The sequence below is a fragment of the Varroa destructor genome, unplaced genomic scaffold (assembly GCF_002443255.2).
Source record: "Varroa destructor unplaced genomic scaffold, Vdes_3.0 BEIS01000003.1, whole genome shotgun sequence".
Classification (NCBI taxonomy): domain Eukaryota; kingdom Metazoa; phylum Arthropoda; class Arachnida; order Mesostigmata; family Varroidae; genus Varroa; species Varroa destructor.
The window spans coordinates 43795460-43810341 of NW_019211456.1; the positions used below are offsets into that span (position 1 = coordinate 43795460).

General features: G+C 43.3%; 1 protein-coding gene across 15 annotated transcripts in view; it reads left to right on the top strand.

Moving 5' to 3' along the window:
- The window catches only part of LOC111246448 (uncharacterized), a 259672-nt gene that overhangs the window by 198380 nt on the left and 46410 nt on the right, over positions 1-14882 (top strand). For 2 of the 15 annotated variants that reach the window (XM_086982459.1, XM_086982458.1), the window contains exon 2: positions 588-769. The exons of the other annotated variants lie outside the window; for them this stretch is intronic. The gene's annotated coding sequence lies outside the window, so the exon portion shown is untranslated. The remainder of the gene's footprint in view (positions 1-587; positions 770-14882) is intronic. 15 annotated transcript variants of the gene reach the window in all.

Consider the following 14882-nt stretch of genomic DNA (forward strand, 5'->3'; position numbering starts at 1 on the left):
TCTTCCTAGGCACGAAGACCCTTTCCGGACGGGAAGAGTGCGGAAGAGCTTCTAATCGTAGCCAATCGCGCATCGGCGATGTATAGACGAGTGAGGAATGAACTACGGAGTGCGCTGTAGGTTTACGCGCTGGATGTGGCTGGCCTTGTCATTGTCATTTTTAGTAACCTAAACGAAGCTGAGCCATCACCATCAGTCTCCCTGAATAGAACGAATGGACATCTATATGGTTTTCTGTATATTAGCATATGCATAGTCTGAACAGCAGAATTATGCGTGTCCAGTAATACTCTCCACTGCTTTCAACACGATCTGTTGAAGTCGATCCGTTGTTTCTTCGATCAGTCTATTTGCCCTCTTTCAGCAAGTGCGGCAAGAGGATCAAGTAGCATAGGTGTGAAAGCTTACGACAATTGGTAACTAAAGAAATGAGTCGGAGACGGTGATGACCCTTGCATTTGTTTGTGATAGTCCAGACGAGCGATGGTAGCGGACAAAAAGTAGCGATCGTCTCTATCTCACCATCAGATACAACATGACTCCCGTTTGACGCTTATCATTCATTCGATTGGCCTTTGTTTCTATAGGATGACTGTTGTGTTCACGGAGACCGTGAGGCCGGCTGGACGATAGAGCGGCCAATGTCGAGACATGTGTGGACCATTCATCGATTTCGTTCGCTGTACTGTAAATGTTCAGAATAGGAGCCGTATCAGCGGAACTGCCTTACCACGAAAAAAAGGCCATCTGCTATGTTTGCTTTCATATAGTATGTGTCCATATGGAAGAAAAAACTGCACTTCTCAATTTTACATTACCTATCTCTGGGAACGTAGATCGACCCTCTCTATAAAAGAAGATATCATTTAAAAAATAGGTGCAGTAATCTCAACGTTACTACATTATATTGTAACAACAGTAAACGTAACATCTAGACACGTAGACAGATAGAATTGTCTGAGTCATGGCAGACAGAAGCGTATATATAGTTTCTTCAACAGATATTCTGTTCTTCGGATGACAACAACGATAAACGCAGCAACACGGAGTAGCTGGGTCAGTAGCAGAGCTGTCGCGGTGTATTGGCCAAAAAAGAGCGCGTCTTCAGTCTTCGTATTTTGCCTCGCCAGTCTTTTTACCTTTCACGCAGGATTTCTTTCCTTTTTTTTTCGGCTTTCAGCGACTGATTTTCGCTACGCCCATTGTTTTGGTGGGCGCTTACCGACGCACATGATAGGATAATGTTGTATGTGATAATGCTGGCCATGGCTGTAATACCAGGCAACGGCTGTCGGTTGACTAGGAGTGACGACGCCATTCCATTGCCAAATGTGTACCTATTATTATACACCGGGATCATCGAAAAGTATCTTGTGCGACTGTTCGGTGTCCCCGCAAAAAGGTCCATTAATGAACAAAAGATTTTTCGTTCAGTCGATTTTTTTCCGCGTTGTCTTTCGCCCGTGACGATTTCAATGCTGAATTAGTGATTTCACGTATTCTTTAACCCTACTGCCTTTAGTTTGGCGCACAACACTGAAACACTTCGTGCTTTCGATAGTTTACATTTATTTCTCAAGTAGTTTCGGCCATATAGCGAAGCGCGGACAGCAGTATCATCTTTTTGCCAAGGCGTGCTCGTTCAGAAGGTGAGATACGAGGATCTTCTGTAGTGGGGTACATTCCTTTGGGGGGTTGAACCGGCCTCCTCTACAGAACACCATAAACCACCTCTTGTGGCCTAACCTTTATTGCTTTAGCTTATTTAGCCTTCTTACGTGTATCTTCAACTATCCGGTCGTTGCTTTTGTGTCTCGCCTTTAGGGCACGCCCGCTGTCGTTCAAAAGAAAAACTCAGCGAAATCGTGCTCACTAAGATAATGCCGCTTATCCCCACAAACGGTCTTGCAATTGTTTTTACATTGAAAAGAAAGTTTGTTTTCATTCCAAATCGTATTCATTCAAGCCAGCCAGGGACCGCAGACTAATTAGAACTCTTTGGGGACCTAAATATCAACAGGCCTTGAGCCCGAAAGTGCTAGGAGATGCGGTTCCATAACGGTGAGAATCACGTACAAACATACGAAATATCGATGGAAGAAAAAGCTTCGCTTGGTTCGGATGATCACGTGGTGAATACACCGCGTATTCTTCATTTTATGACTCTTCCGTCTGTGTCATCGATGGGTCCAGTTCAGGCTCCTTGTTTACGTATTCTTGAGTTTTGAAGGCCTTTGAGAATTCGGACGTCGAATAACCATCTGCTTCTTTATCAGATGAATAATATTAGCCCCGGTACTAGACACGTCCGACAGGACGCAAATATTTAAATCTCTCCGCATTCGAGTGAAAAATCTCGTAGTTTAGTATGCATTATAGTCAAGAGCCGGTGATATTGCGTGTTGGGCTAACCGAACAGACCCACCCATTCGGAAAGAGGGTTACCTGAAATATTTCGAGCCTTCTCCGAAGATAAAGAGGTAGACTCTACATGGCAGAATGGCCTGCTGATAAGATATGTTTTTTGGCGAACAGACCGTCAGAGGGGTGCAGATATTTACGTTATTTCAGGAAAAGATGTTCGAAGAAACCAGTTTGCCTTAATCGAAATTCTCAAATTAGACTAACAATCGAGGTGGCTTCAAAGACTAGTGGCCCATAGAAAAATTAGCTAGTTTGCATAATTTAACCTCTAAATTGCATTGATTAGTTCACACTTTCTTTTAGGTATGAGTGTTTCAGTGGACGATTTTTTGTGATCGCGAGGAAAAAAATACAAATGTTGATGGTAGATCAATAAGGACTTTTAGCTTCATAGATGATTTCGCATTGGTCTCTTATGCCCGCCCCTAAGCTCGTCACTTGAGGCTCTGGATTATTTCAGGTGAACGGCGTGGATTGCTAATTAGATACTGGTTATTATCTTGACTATTACATGAACATGTAAGGCCTGAAAATTTGCAGACGCCGTGGTTTCGTATATATCATTATTCAACACGTGTGCATTATACAGGACGAGCTCCTATTGCCATTATTACTTATTATATATTTTGAGTTTATTTGCAACGGGCTATAAGTGAGGATTTTTTTTTTGTTAGAAAAATAGTAGTCAAACTTTGAGGAAGGTTGAACTACTGTTTATGAACACAACATCTGAATTATGCGTCAAACCAAACGTCATGCCTGTGATACCACTGCAACAACTTCCAGTAACTTTTGAAGCTGCCGCTATAGACAACAGGCCAGAACTGCGAAGTAGCAATTGAGATAAGATTGCTACGGAAACGAAATCAGTCACGAACAAAAGACCCGAACGACGACGAGTCAAATTCGTATCTCATAGTGTATGTGGTTCTGGGGATGCAGAGGCTTTGCAGTGTTCTCCAGGTTGCCAATCGACTTGGCCGAAATCTCCCACGCAGGCCATGCATTGTAATTAGTAACTGACCCGTGGTTCCGTTCACGAATACTGCCTTTCTTTTATGGCTCTTCGTGCCCGAAACAGCGACTATTTTTTAAACTGACTCAATTCTTTGTCACGGTACAATAATACGGAGCTTTCGGGGGTACCTGGCTTTGACCGCTTCGCTTCTAGTAGCGCTTGCTAGTCCCTATGAATATGGCGGCATAGTGGCTCATCTCATCCACAGATATTTACGAAACATGTCTTATTTAAGTCATCGCTGACTTTAGCGGATCACCTACGCGAATAGCCCTCTGAAATCGACAAAGTTCGGCATCCCTCACTGGATAACTAAAATTGATATGAACATAAACTAGATTTACCTAAAGGCAAGATGATTTTTGTGAATTTGTAAATGCATAATATTTAGATGTTGTTTATAATTTTCGTAAGCTGGCACATACAGTTAAATAAATAGGTAAAACAAAATGAAGCATTATAAAATAATGATGGGCCTCAGGTAGCGACTAGAATTGTACACCTCGCGTCGCTCATACCAGCTGTACGTACTTGTGCTGCTGCTAGCGGAAGTAGGCAGTATTTCGTTGTAGCGGTTATCCGTGCTGCACGGGCTGGCACACTGTGCACGGGTTGTACACGAAAACCTTCCCCGTTCATTGCATTGCGCCGTGTAGAATAGGTCTATTGATCGATGAACACCTGAAGCGACTGGAGAGGGAGAGTAGGGCCTGATTTTGACGGACTCTAGCCAGCTATCGTTTAAGCCGTGGCGCTGAGCTATCCTCCTTTCAGTCAGTTACCGAAGCTACGAAATAGGTAGCTGACTATCGGATTCCGACACCCGAGTACCAAATACCTGTATACGAACCTGGCGTTCGATTATCGTGACGAGCGATTCATACAGTCGTATAACCAGAGCTCAACATGAATGTGTGCGCTCGTCGTGTCTATCAGCGTAGCTCGATTATAAGATTTCGCGACGTCTCCGCCACCGGCTTCAAAGCCAAACAATGAATGCTGGTACCTATTTGCCTGTGCCAATGTGTTTGTCCGTCTCTCTCTGAATGGGTCGCTGCTATAGACGAACCCTGCAACTACTGGTGGACTACTGTTGTGTTTACTGTTGCCGCTGGCATGTATCGGCGATACTTGTGATATTATTGGACATATGTAGCAGGGGTAGTCCTTTCAGAGGCCTCTGCGTGACAACAGGTTGCTCTCTCTCTCTCTCTCTCTCTCTCTCTCTCTCTCCCCCTCTCTCTCACTCTCTCTCTCTCTCTTTCGTTAAAGGAATACAATAGTCGCCCCTTTTTTGTTATTTGCGCTGCCGGTTCTGCTGACGCTACCTACTGTAACCGAACTAAAATTCCGCTCAAATCGTACTTTATTCGACTCGTCCAACGCCTCCATGAGTCAGAGCCGACCGATTGAACTGACGCCAGCAAAAGCGAAGTTTTCTTTCAATGATCGCGAGATCGTGTACTTCGGATCATCATCAACAACAACAGTAGCGGACTCATTCGTCGCTAGCGGCAGCGGCAATAATGATTATATGATGGTGATGGTGGTTATTGTTGCTCTAAGCGCGGCAGCCACATAGAACAGGACAAAAAGAGAGAGACCTGGTGACGGAACAGGCAGTCAAGGGGGGCACAGCGCTAGAAGAAGAAATTTCGTTCGTACACCGAAAAAAAGTAGAATAGAAAACAACGACAGTTCCGACCCTCTAACAGCACCAGTGGCGCAGTATCGACCGAATACCGCAATGGGTAGTGAGTTCAGAGGGTTAAGACGTTAGAACTCGCTCTTAAGAAGAGTTATACGCGGTCCCAAGAGGTTCATGCTGGGAGTTACGATGATATTGCAGCAGATGTCCGGGTGATAAAAGTAGCCTAAGTTTCACGACTGCCAGGAGAGATAGAAGGATGTGTGTACCGGTACATAGGTATTAGAGGAAAAGGAGCGGGCGGAGGGGTAGCGGGGAGGGTTCGATACCCTGGTCCCTTTCCGTCGGTTGTACTATTATACTGGAATAGCGGAACGAATTGGCTGAGACGAAGTCGAGAATCAACTAAGTTCTGAGGAACGTGTTTCTATTGTACACCGACATAGATATGTACGCATATAGACAATATGACGATTTTTTCTGATTATTTCTTTCAAAACAAGACTGTAACTTCACAAATATCACAGCTGTGATTGTCCCAAGTCGCTGTTACAACGCCGGGCTCTCTATTGTCTTTTATAGACATCAAATAGTACGGGTACATTGTGGCATCACGTTTCTACATGTGAGCGCCTTACCGCTATGTAAGGTACGTCCAACACCGCTGTGCGCTACGTGACTGAGTCCACGTATTTCTGTGGAGCACTGATTGTTCGCACAAACTAACTCGATTAGTTTATTCTATGTTGCAGTAACGCCATCACCTAGCAATTGCAATGTCCACATTGCGCTGTAATGGATGAACGAACGAATAACAGAAGGGTCGGCAACTTGCGACCGACGGCGTCCACTACCTGGACCGCTTGTTTACAGTTACTTGTCGCCAATTTGCCGAGGGGCTTGGCATGGCAAATTTGCGAACACGAAGAACTGGAAAGCAGCGGCAATTACTACTAACGACAACGAAACCGACTAATACTGGCACGATGCCGTTGAATTGCTACTGAAAGGCGGCAGCCTAGCAGAAAAACGCGCACTAGCTGTTGGTCATCTCTTCTCAACGCTGACAAGATACCGAACGATGCAATGGGGAGCGTCGCGGTGGCGTTTTCTGTCTTCCTTAGCCATTTGTGTGTGACAAACGGCGGAGTAGTTCGTCAGACAAAGACAGAGAAAAAGCCCAACTAGATTCAGCTGGACGCAAGCGAGAGAGCTGGACAGCGAAAAAGGGAGCTTAGACCAAGGACTAAGGCTGCGCCAGCAACAACAACAACACTGCTCTATTTGTACGCATAAGATAAAGAAAAGCGTGTTACGTCGCGGAAAATATATCTATACATGTAGATGTACCTCTCTCTCTCTCTTTCTCTCTCTCTCTATATATATATATATATATATAGAAGCAGCATTTCAAAAGGCGTCGATGCTATGGCTAGCTTTAGTGTGTGCATTTCCAGCGTCTTTCGTGACGTCGCAGTGCTCGACCGTTCGTGTGCTGCTGTGTGGTACCATTCTGCGCAGCGGTAAAAATAAGACTAAATCACTCTATCTTCACGTGCCAGAGACGCGGAAAGATAGCGAGAGGGGCGACACAGAGTGACCGATGGCTGTGTCCAGCCAGTCTACTGCAGCCACTGGACGGCCGACGTCCGGTAAGGGGGCACCCGGGAGCCTCACAGGAGTAGAACCGTCCACGGCGGATGATGATGATCCGATGGCAGCAGTGACTATAGCTATTCAGTAGCATTAAAGGCGGTAGACTGGTTATTTTGCCGTTGCTCGCTTATAGCTCTGACGGCGGCCGGCGGTAGCCCTCGACCGGATGACACTAACGAAACGGAGTAAAATCAAGACAAGCTAACCTGTGTGCTAAATGGTACAAGACGAGCAATAACAATAGTACAACTATTACGACTATAGTAAAAAGTCAAATTTGCAGTAAGTCTAGACACTTAAAAACATACGTATTGTTTAGTCCGTGTTGGGGGGACTGTGTCTCGAGTTATGGATCTTCTATAGCTTGCATCCACGGTGGAGCACGAAACCGTGTCTCTGGCGACGGCATGAGATGACTTTCATCATGAAACTCTTGTGTTTAGGATGTCCAATTTAGTAGAACGAAGCCTATTTTGCTTCTGTCTCATTAAGCCACGGAAGGCGACAGTATTAAAAAATCGAAGAGAGTACGTATGATAGAAGCGTTCGTGTGCGCTATGTTGATGAGCGTTTTCTTAGCACCGAAAAAAATCCGTGACTCGTATGAACCTCCCTGTAGTACTTGCACTATAATAATTCACTTCGTCTTTCATTTCAATAACCTCAGATAAAAGAAGACGATAAAAATATAGTGTTCTATGCTAACTATGCCTGTAAGTCGTTGAGCTATGATTTTTCATAGAAATTAAAAAAATACTTCTGCGACTGTGGCTTAATTTAAACAAAATGTCTGAACGGCCGTCATTACGAAGTAGCCTGCATAGCGTGGCTGAATAGATTTTTGTCCAATCGGGATTAGAGCTCCGCGAAGTTCACTAAAGTTATGGATAATGACGCTTCCTTCGTCAACGAAACTAACAACTTCGATGCTAATTGGTTGAAGTTAAACGAGATTTAAGAGTCGTGTATAACTCGTCAACTTGTCTTTTGGGCTCACGATCACCATGCATTGTCGGATGGCTAATTGCGAACGTGGCTAGTAAGCCGTATTTTACTGAAGGGAAAAACCAGACACACACACACACACACACATATACATATGCGCGGGCACACCCATACACAGACACCTTTAGACGTAAAGTACGGTAGCAATGGCAGGAACCACATATGCAAAAAGATAGAAAATTAACCAATATATGAACAAACGATTTCGGCTGGAAACTAAAGGCGGCCTGATATAATGCCAGCATAGATGGTCAGTGATGGTTCCGGTTATTTTTTGTTCGCTGGACAACAGCAGACAGTAGACTTGGCTGTCTTCCACTCAGAATCCTTGGCTAGCATTTTGGACGGCTCTCCGATTGCATCTGCTGCGCCACTGATTGTAATAAATTGTGCGTCTTTATATAGGATATATTAATGTTACAGCTCTCGTGGCTAAAATATAAATGCCTCCTGTCCATCGGTGAGCGAATGGTCAGACAAGTCTACTGCTGTAACAATAGTCCTGCGAGATCTGACCGGCCGTATTCCTGACAGTAGCTTTACTGTGTTATCATCGCGTTAGTATTATTTTTTCTAATGAGAACGAGTAGATATTTGAAACTCTATTAAAAGACATCTTAAGACGAAAAAACGTTTTACATGGGCTTTATGTATGGTTGTAGTTAGCTCCATCCATCATCCATCCACCCGTTCATCCATAATATTCTATTCCATTCGATCAAATGTCGGTCGTTTGTTAAATCGATATCGATATCGATCTTATATAACCGAGCCAGCCGCTATTACTTTCCACTTAGCGGCGATTCTTATTTTTTTTAAATTTTTCATTATTTGTTTCGATCGTCTTTTTTCCCTCAAAACTCTCGTTGACTATGTGCGGATAGCATTGTCGAAATTGCCAGATGCGCATATTTTTTTCAATTTGTGCGCCAATACAACGACGCCAGCTAACGGTGCTGTCCAGAAACAGCGTATGCATTCAGTTGAGGCGCAGCGGGAAACTTCGAAACAGATATAGTTATGTTATCTCTCTGTTTGTCAACCCGTTCAAGCCCCGCCACTCCCGTTGTTTCTCACTCACGAGCGCCTAAACTCCTGTGATATTTTTTAGCCGCAGATTTACAAAACGTCCATTCAACATATATGAGATGGAAAAAGGCAATAGGGTCACCGGAATCCCTGCAAAACTAGGAGATTAATGAGCGGACGTGCCGACTAAGTGTGATTTGACGCAAATTATGTCTTTGAACATCCATTCTTTTATTGAAAGGGTGGCCACGTAAACTGTGGCTTATAATGTACAAACGTTAATAATAAATGCTACTTGTGGTCAGTATAGAGAGGCACAAATCGAACACACGAACTTTGTTCTTTTGAATTATTCTATTTAATCCTTCCTCCTTTTATCCTTCCTTTAATCCTTCCATAAAAAACATGTGGCTGGACAATGCAGATTTCAAGAGTTTGGAGACTGTCATCTCGTTGACAGAAACAGGCTCCTTTAGGAATCAGGAAGATCTTTTTGAACTCATTATTGGTGGCCACTAAATCAACAATACATCTTCCATGTTTCGGCAAATTTCTGTGTATATATAACACACAGTGAAATGAGTTCCGTCCCACAACAGATCAAGCGACTGACTAGAACTCTTTTGTATCATCAGAACACTTCGTGTCTGTTCAGTAACGTTTAGCCCTGCCATGTGTTGATTCCAAGGGAATGGCAGAAAAGCCTGACATACTGCGTAAACTTGACAAGGCCAAATGCCACGCATAATCATCGTTCCTATTGGCAATTTCCGATCACCCGCGCATTCGACTATGGCGTCTCGTAACTTTTGTAGTAACTGTTAAACTAAGTTCCTGTTGTAGAACGTTGTGGCTAATAACGGCGGCCGTCTGCCACATCTTTCCCTGTGTTAAACGTCAATACAGAACACGCCAACGACAAGAATAGACGAGACGCCGGCCACATTTCCAAAATGATCGTCATCGCTAGACTTGGACGAAAATGGCCTCGGTCGTGATGCCCAGCAGCTAGATAATACTGAAAGTGTTTATTTGGCTTTTTCCTTTTTTTTTTTTTGGTTTTTTGGTAAAACTGTTCCACTTTGCTACTGCCTATTTAGTGTTAGAAACTTGCTACTAGCCCGGAAACGTTCCTTTCGACCCTAGTTTCGTACTGTTTGTATATGACAATAGATACTATATTCTAGAAAATGCTAGTTTGCTATAGTACACAAGCACAAATAAACGTTCGGCTACCAAAGACGTTGATTTGTTGGTGCTAATGATTCAGATAGGCGTTCTTCAGATCGACAGTAGTTGTTCTCTTGTTATATTTGATATGCCTATTACTAGCTAATTGGGTTGTAGACTGAGTAGATCAAACACTTATCCAATGATCATTGATTTTGTTCCATAAGCTTGATACCTTCAATCAGAGAAGGACTCGATCTCAACAACGGTACGTCTACAAGGGTAATTCAAAGCGGTCTGAATGCCTATACGCAACCGATATAGCCATATTATGGGAAAACAGTCTTCTCGAAGTGCGGTAAAAAAGATATTCCATACTACGGGCGCTCACCGACACTGATTATTTTGACAGCCGGAAAACTTATTTAATTTACTCCATTATCCTCACCGAAACATCAACAAAATACGAACGCACGCACGATAATGTGAGTAGTATACTCCAAATAATAGTGAATGTCAATGAGACGGGGATTAAATATAAGAGCCATTTGCGTAAGCCACCCTCAAGCCAATGTGCTCTTTTGAATCCCCTTGTTCGCAGTGTGCTTCCCACTCTCTAGACGTTGTAGTTATAGGATAGGACGCGTTAGAACACATACGATAGGATATATCGTGACGTTTGCCTTTAAGAAACTGACGACTTTAGAAAAGTTTCTTCGATCTCGTTTGCCGGAAACAGCTCGCTCTTTTGCAAATATTTACAGTGTTCATATATGTATACATCTACGATGAATAGGTGCTAACACAAACATATATATATTAAATGCTTGCGTGTTTTTAACATGCACACATATGGAGATCTGATGAATCGCACAGTCTTGCTAGCCGTATCCTGCAGTTGAAATAATGTTTGTAAGCTCTCTGGATGAACATACGTACGACGGTAGGTGCTCACATTGTTTGGTCGTCCGTCCATATTTCTATCTACACATCGATCGTCTGCCTGACGTTCGGCGTGCGCATCATAGTCCATCGAATAGATGACCATAATAATACCATAACTCCTGGGTGCTACGTATTCCGCTAAGTGTTGCCTCAAGTGTTAGCAGGACCAGTAGACCGGTCCCACAGTCCGATCGGCGACGCAACGCCAGCGCTAATAAATCATAAATATACTTCGTTTTTATTGCGGAAGGCGGCTCCGCAAACTAACCAGTAACAATTAGTATGATTATGTTAGTCACCGCCAAGAAGTTGAGATTTGCTGGTCTTCGTCGCTTTCGTTGTTGTGTCCATTGCGGTGGCCTGTTTATCGATGCCTTTGCTGGTTCCCTACAATAGCTGCCGACTTCTGTCGTTGCTAGCATTGATTTCGCTAATCTCACTGCAAGTCTTCGTTTTTATTGGTGAGGGCCGTCGTTACTGTGAGTAGACGTCGTTTATGTGGGCAGTTGCTGCTGTCCGTGGCGCTCCTGCAGCCCCTGCGCTCTTATTCATGTAATGACGGCAGCGGTTGCCACTAATCTCACTGGCACGGTAGCAGCTCTCTTTTTCCCCCCTCTTTCTCTCTTATTATCGTTGTCGGTGTTGCAAAATATCGTTGCTCTCGCTCAAGTGTGCGTTGTCGCTTTTCTGAGTCGTCTGCTGCTCTGTTTATAATAGTTAGTCGAATGACGGCTGCTAGTGCTGGCGCTGTTGATCCCAGCGCCACGGATTGAAGTGGTACCACCTGTCGTCGTGGCCAGATCCTGTTTAAAGCTTGGATGGAACAGACAAATGGACCGATCTATAGTTGGCCAGCACAGCGCTATGCATTACTACGGCGGGGCTGTCGCAGTGCGTACCGCGCTGCTGGAATTACAATCTACTCTTATACGCTCACATATCGCCACTAATGTGCTATTGTTACGACCGCTGTCTTTAATATGTACCACTATTAATTTACGCTATTCGCAAAAGAAAATACGTCTGCTACGGCTGTACTAGAATAGCGGCCTTTCCTAAGGTTATGAACCGTACGAGCTGTTGGAGTAGTAATAATAGAAAAAGCTACATAGTCTGCAGTTGGTTGATAAGGCTGTACTAGTTATCTTGTTCGTGGCGCGTCGCCATCGTGTCATGCTAGATCCTTACGGTGAACGTAACTGCAGGGTCGCAATTGCAGGATTCACTGCGGCAGCCGTAAACAAGGAAGGATTGGATGTATGGATGAAGGAAGGAAAAGATAGATGATAAAACGGAAACTAATTTCTATGGCTGTGTCGCTGCCGCGGCTCATGAGTGTCTGTAGGCAGCTGCGGCGGAGATGCTGACGGTGTTTATTGCGGTAGTGGCTACCACTATGTCCTTATCGACGTAACGAATCAGAAGCTATTGAAGTGGAGTTGTTTTTTGTTAATATCGACCTAAAAATGGACTGCTGGTCTAGCAGCAACGTACTCATTGCTGATACTCGGTCTGGTGTAAACTAATGTTGGCCAGTGTAGCTATTTTGTTGATATTTGTTATTACTAATTATGATGTACTGCCCTGTGCGGTCCGATTTTCTCTTAGCGCTTCTTGTCCAGTGAACATCGGATGCTATCCTTTCTATGACAGGATGACCTGGTGACACACGCTGACCAATCACATTTATAACAAAATTGTGTTGTAATTACGATGTTGGAAGGAATTCAGTATTAATGGGTCATTTCTAGCTAAGAGAATCTAAGATTAGCTGGAGTCAGGCCCTACCATACATCGTTTTATGTAACATTGCAAATTAAATATGCTTGATTTGTGAGCTATGTACTCAGTTGTAAGTATCCTGTACATGGATACACGCCCCTAATTTACTGCTGCCTTGCAAAGGAATCCTTGAGACTGAATAGTTCCTTTTGTCTGGCTTTATCAGCACGACGTACGGTACATCACTTTAGGCTGGAATAGATGTATTCATCTCTCTCTGTTTCGTGTATGAATATGGATAGGCATATCATTTTTATCCAATGGCGTCTACTCTGACCGCGAAAGATTAAATCGAAGTGATGGCGAGGTCTATTGCCAAAGAAAAAGGCTCAGCATCTATTAAAGGCGGTGCGGTAGTGCTTCCTGCGGCAATGCAATTTCGTTTATAACGTGGTAATATTAAAGGCCGCTTCAAGTATCGCGTATCGTAGCTTTTTTACTTTGCCTTTTCCGAAAACATCAAACCTCGGCTTCGATGATGATGCTGATCTTAGCGACTCTTTGTTGATACCATTTTGTTCGCGCTTGTGTCACTTGCTGCTTATCGTAATAGGAAAGGAAATATATCAGGGCCTCCATTTGGAGAGGGCCGCGGGAAGAAAGGGGGGCAAAACTGAGAAATCGGCAACTCGACTCACAAGTCGCGAACGGTGACGGTCACGTACCATATATCCTCAACGATTATATCTGAATTCTCGATATGTTTGTTCCACAAAACGGAACGTAAGTGGGTAGCGTATTTAATAGAGTCTAGCATGTTCCTATATATTGGTCGGCCTGTTTTTTTGTTGCAGGTACGTGCTTGAATCACAACGACTGCTATTGAGACAGTCCGAATAATGCTGACAAGACTGGATAAGTGGCAGCAATATTTATTCAGTAATGTTCACCGGCTTTCAAGTTCCTTTACACGGAACCTTTTTATACATTAGCATCCCTAATGCCTTCGCTGCGTGTTCGTTCCGGCAAATACCTCCGTTCCTAATGTTGAAACACAGATAAAGGAACAACCATGAAAGACAAGCACTATAATATAGAGAAAATAAAAAAGAAATCTATATTTTATTAATTGTACTATCAATGACAATGATTGTAACGCCGATTATGTCGTGTTAATTTAATATGATCCAAGCAATCTATTTATCTTCTCATTTAATCCGTCTGCAGCAATGAGCCTGCAGAATTCTACACAAAACAAAACATTGCACGAATCAACGAGCGATTAATTTATTACACATAACGGGACTAACTATTTAGATTAACTATGACGTCTTTGACGTTGCGTCCGTCTTTAATACATGGTTCTTTTCCACCTGCCTTGTCGAAGCAAGCATTCTCTCGATGAAAAGCAAGAATACGTATTAGAACTAACTGGTTCGCTCACTCCAGTTGGTTGGCGCTGTTGTCGCTTGCCCTGTCGTTGCCCAATGACAAGTGGGTAATCCAAAGTATTGCAGTTTGTTTTCCTTAGAAATCTAGCAGCGAAAATTCTAAAGAAAAAAAACTTTTTATATCACTTGGTTGAACGGCACGTAAAAATATAAAATTAAATACATTCGTATTATTAAGCGCTGTTTAAAGCAATGTTTTATCGATTTTTCGAGTCATTGCCTGAATCGTTCCATGCTTGACGGAAATGCCTCGAGGCTTATTTTTTTGAAATTTTTTGCGGTATAAAATAATCGCAGAGTGTCCGCCATTTTATATTTTGAGGGCTGCACTTACAACACCGTTTACCAGATGGTACCCGTACTAGCAGGTAACTGTACTTGAAGCTACCAAAGTTACACGATTTTGTCCAGCACGAAAACCTTATAATGCAGTAATGTCAATAAGTGCGCTCGGCAAAAACCCTCTAGCAAACAAAAGAAAACTTGCTGTGAATCTGCATGAACTTCTTGACTGAGCTACAATTTTTCTCACATTAGTAAAATAGCGACAAAGGCATTAGGTGAACTATCATTGTTTTTACTCTAGATTAAAAAGAAAAGAGAACGCTACCTTTACGAGAAGTCTTCTAACGATATCGGAACGCTCTATTTCATCTTCTACATTTTCACAAAGGCATAAAGTTACAAAGCCAGGCACTTTCACAAGCGGTTCGTGTTAAAGCAGCGTGGGAGTCTATGTTCTACCTCATGGTGGTTTTATCCCATTGATATAATACCCAATTTAGTAAGATGTCTGCCCCATAGAGATTCTTTG